Here is a 4,722-nt window from a genome sequence, read left to right on the forward strand (position 1 = left end):
GCAGTTCCCCGCTGGCATCTTAGAAATACTGTGATCACGGCCGGGCGCGGGGGCTCAGGCCTGTAATCCCAGCACTTTGAGAGGCCGAGGCGGGCGGATCACCTGAGGTCAGGAGTTCAAGACCAGCCTGGCCAACATGGTGAAACCCCGTCTCTATTAAAAATACAAAAATTAGCCGGGCGTGGTGGCACATGTCTGTAAGCCCAGCTACTTGGGAGGCTGAGGCAGGAGAATTACTTGAACCCGGGAGGCAGAGGTTGCGGTTGCAGTGAGCTAAGATCGTGCCACTGCACTCCAGCCTGGGCGACAGAGCGAGACTGTCTGGAAAAAAAATTGTGATGGAGTCGGTGGATGTCCCTGAGTTATCTAGGTGGCCACCTCTGGACAGGGAGCTCTTTTACTTACTGTTTACTGAACCCAGCCTTAGTGCGCAGTGCCACCATGGGTCCACACCAGTCCTCAGGACAGCTAACTTCTTAAGCCTCATCTTTATTCTTCTTCTGATGCAGAGGACGGTGGAGGTAACTGTTCTGCCTTTGTCCTCACTGAATTTGGCGGCACCAGTCTGTACATCCAGCAGTGGGCCTAGCTCTCCTCCCATGGGCCTGGGTGGGTTTTTGCATCTGCCTCAACCCATGGAATAGAACTGATGTGGAATGGGCCGGACGCGATGGCTCACGCCTGTAATCCCAGCACTTTGGGAGGCCGAGGTGGGCGGATCGCGAGGTCAGGAGATCGAGACCATCCTGGCGAACACGGTGAAACCCTGTCTCTACTAAAAACACAAAAAAATTAGCTGGGCGTGGTGGCGGGCGCCTGTAGTCCCAGCTACTCTGGAGGCTGAGGCAGGAGAATGGTGTGAACCCACGAGGCGGAGCTTGCAGTGAGCCAAGATCGCGCCACTGCACTCCAGCCTGGGCGACAGAGCGAGACTCCGTCTCAAAAAAAAAAAAAAAAAAAAAAAAAAAGAACTGATGTGGAATGAATTCCAAGGCTAAATCATAAACATGCCATACCCCAGCCTTGTCTTCAGATCCTTGACCTCTGATATGGTTTGGCTCTGTGTCCACACCCAAAATCTCATCTTGAATTATAATCCCACAGGTCGGGGCAGGACCAGGTGGAAATAATTATGGGGGCAGCATCCTCCATGCTGTTCTCGTGATAGTGAATTCCACGAGATCCGATGGTTTTATAAGGGGTTCTCCCCTTTGCTCGCGCTCATTCTTGCTCCTGTCGCCCTGTGAGGAGACGCCTTCTGCCATGATTGTAAGTTTCCTGAGGGCTTCCCCAGCCATGCGGAACTATGAGTCAATTAAACCTCTTTTCTTTATAAATTATCCAGCCTCAGGCAGCTATTTACAGCAGCATGGGGACGGACTAACACACCCTCAGAACCCAGCCACTAGATTAGAAGGCCACGCGGCCCTGTGCGGAGGTTTTGGGCTGCAACTTCCACCTGCAATTCACATTCACCTGGAGCCTATTCTTGGGGCTTTTTTGGAAATAGTTTTTCCAGACAAAATCAAGATAAGATGAGTTTGTTCTGGGCCAGGCGTGGTGGCTCACACCTGTCATCCCAGCACTCTGGGAGGCTGAGGCAGGTGGATCACGAAGTCAGGAGATCGAGACCATCCTGGCTAACACGGTGAAAACCCATCTCTACTAAAAATACAAAAAATTAGCCGGGCATGGTGGCGGGCGCCTGTAGTCCCAGCTACTTGGGAGGTTGAGGCAGGAGAGTGGCGTCAACCCGGGAGGCGGAGCTTGCAGTGAGCCGAGATCGAGCCACTGCACTCCAGCCTGGGTGACAGAGCAAGACTCCATCTCAAAAAAAAAAAAGATGAGGTTGTTCTAGGTTGGCATGGGCCCTAAATCCAGTATGACTGCTGTCCTTATGAGAAGAGAGAAACTTAGAACTTAGATATGAACGCACAGGAGAGAAGACCACCTAAAGACAGAGGCAGAGTGGAACGAGGGAGCCGTGAGCTAAGGTAACACAAGCTGTGTTAGAGCCACCAGAAGCTGGAGGCAAAAAGAATTCTACCCTAAAGTCTCCAGAGGGAGTCAGCCCTGCTGACAGCTTGATTTTGACTTCAGGCCTGCAAGATGGTGAGAGAGAACATTTCTGTTGTTGTAAGCCACCCATTTTGTGGTCGTTTCGGCAGCCCCTGGAGACCCATCCAGTCCTCACGTCGTTGTTCTGACAGCCCTGACTGAGGTCCCAGCCGACAGCTGGCACCAACCATAGACAGCAGATAGCTCTTCGGATGAATCCAACCCCTGGTCATTGGGTTACCACCTAGAAACAGCCTCCCGTGATGCTGAGGAGCCACCTGGCTGATTTTTGTATTTTTTGTATTTTCAGCAGAGACAGGGCGTCACTATGTTGGCCAGGCTGGTCTCAAACTCCTGACCTCAGGTGATCCACCTACCTCGGCCTCCTACAGTGCTGGGATTACAGGTGTGAGCCACTGCGCCCAGCCTAATTTTTAACTTTTTAGTAGAGAGGGGGGCCTTACTATGTTGCCCAGGCTGGTCTCAAACTCCTGGGCTCAAGTGATCCTCCCGCCTCAGCCTCCCGAAGTGCTGGGATTCCAGGTGTGAACCACCATGCCTGGCCTCATGTGTATTTAAGCCCATGAGTTGGGGTAGTTTGTTATGCAGCAGTAGCTACATGGGCTGTACACATTCACGGCTCCCTCCCTGCCCTCCCGGGACAGACACTCCGTGGGCTGTGTGGATTCTCCACCCTTCCCTGCCCTCCCGGGACGGACACTCCATTGCCTCCACTGCATATGCATATGCGTCCTCTAAAACCGGCAGCAGCCTTGCCAGGTCAGAGGTTCCGTCTACACTTACCTGGACTCCAGGACTGCACCTGGTCCTCTGGAGCCACTGCCGTGTCCACCCCACAGTGTGCGTGAGCTCCCTCCCCCTCCTGTACTCAGCATCGTCCAGCTTCCTCATCTTCTCCGGTCCAACGGATATAAGGTTACATCTTGTTTACTTTTCATTTGATTTTTGTTATGATTTGGACACTGCTTATGCAGAATAGTTTTATTTTTATTTTTTTTTAGATGGAGTCTCACTCTGTGCTCAGGCTGGAGTATAATGGCGTGATCTCGGCTCACTGCAGGCTCCGCCTCTCAGGTTCAAACGATTCTCCTGCCTCAGGCTCCTGAGTAACTGGGACTACAGGAGTGCGCCACCATGCCCAGCTAATTTTTGTATTTTTAGTAGAGACGGGGTGTCGCCATGTTGGCCGGGCTGGTCTCGAACTCCTGACCTCAAAAGAGCCATCTGCCTCGGCTTCCCAAACCGCTGGGGTTACAAGCATGAGCCACCGTGCCCAGCCATTACTTTTTATTTTAATTTTTTGAGATGGAGTTTCTCCCTGTTGTCCAGTCTGGAGTGCAGTGGCGCGATCTCAGCTCACTGCAACCTCTGCCTCCCAGGTTCACGCCATTCTCCCACCTCAGCCTCCCGAGTAGCTGGGACTACCGGTGTGGGCCACCACGCTCGGCTAATTTTTTGTATTTTTAGTAGAGACGGGGTTTCACCCTGTTAGCCAGGATGGTCTTGATCTGCCCACCTTGACCGCCCAAAGTGCTGGGATTACAGGCGTGAGCCACCGCGCCTGGCCATTTGTAGGATTTCTGAAAGGAAGCTGCTATTATTCATTCCTGTTTTATGGGGGAGCTGCAGGCTCAGAGAGGGCAAAGTTGCACAGCAAACAGCAGCACTTGAACACGTCTGCAGGATCTCAGTGCCAGGCATACAGCTGAGCAAGGACGTTCCCGGCCCCCAGAGTGCTCAGACTGCAGGTGTGGCCCCTGATGCCAAGCCAGCAGGGGCTCCCACGCCAGGATTTGTTCAAGACACAGCTTCTATGAAGCGGGCTTTATAATCCCATCTTCTAGACACCAACGCTGAGGCCGGAGCAACCCGAGCTCCAAGGCACCATGGCCAGCTGGGGTTCATATCGAGGGCTGGGGCAGATGCTCCAGCTCTGCCCCCACCCAGAGAGACACCTCTTCTGTCTCCCCACGGGGTCCTCGGGGGGGTAAACCAGCCACTGCTGAGGGTGCAAGCACAGAGCATCCCACTGAGGTCCACAGCTACTGCTTTTAAGACTGTTTCCCTGAGGACAGCGACACTGCCCCACAGCCAGCTCCTGGTAGCATCTAGGGTTGGGACCTCCCACCCCACCAGCCCTGCCACCTGCCTCCTCATGGCATCTCAAGCTGCTGGGGATGCCTTTCTTGCAGAAGAGCCCTCCATCCTGATCTGCCCACAATGCCCTGGCAGATGCTGTCCACGCCCGGCAGCCTTCTGTGCACCTCAGAGCGTGTGTGTGTCGCCATGCACAGAACGATGATGATTCCTGAGACCCTCGGGTGACTGCTCTGGGCTCAGGTCTCCAGTGATGACCTAGGACCCCAGCCTCACCCCACCCTTCCCACCCAGTGATGCCCTGCAGAGCTGTCCTGTCCAAGAGGGTAAAGTTCACACCTGCCTGGCCAGGCACAGCCCCAAGAGGACCCTGCTTCTATGCAGAGGGTCTCGGAGGCTGGCAGATGTTCAAGAGCTTGGGCCAGGCTGGTTTGGGGCTGGGCTGTGGCTCCTCCCCTCCATCCTCAGCAGCCTCTGCCGTGGGCAGCAGGGGTGGTTGTGCTGCCTGGCCAGTGGGGTGGGGATTGAGGGAGCCACACGGCGAAG

This window comes from Pongo abelii, chromosome 18 (assembly GCF_028885655.2).
Source record: "Pongo abelii isolate AG06213 chromosome 18, NHGRI_mPonAbe1-v2.0_pri, whole genome shotgun sequence".
In the NCBI taxonomy this organism is placed as follows: domain Eukaryota; kingdom Metazoa; phylum Chordata; class Mammalia; order Primates; family Hominidae; genus Pongo; species Pongo abelii.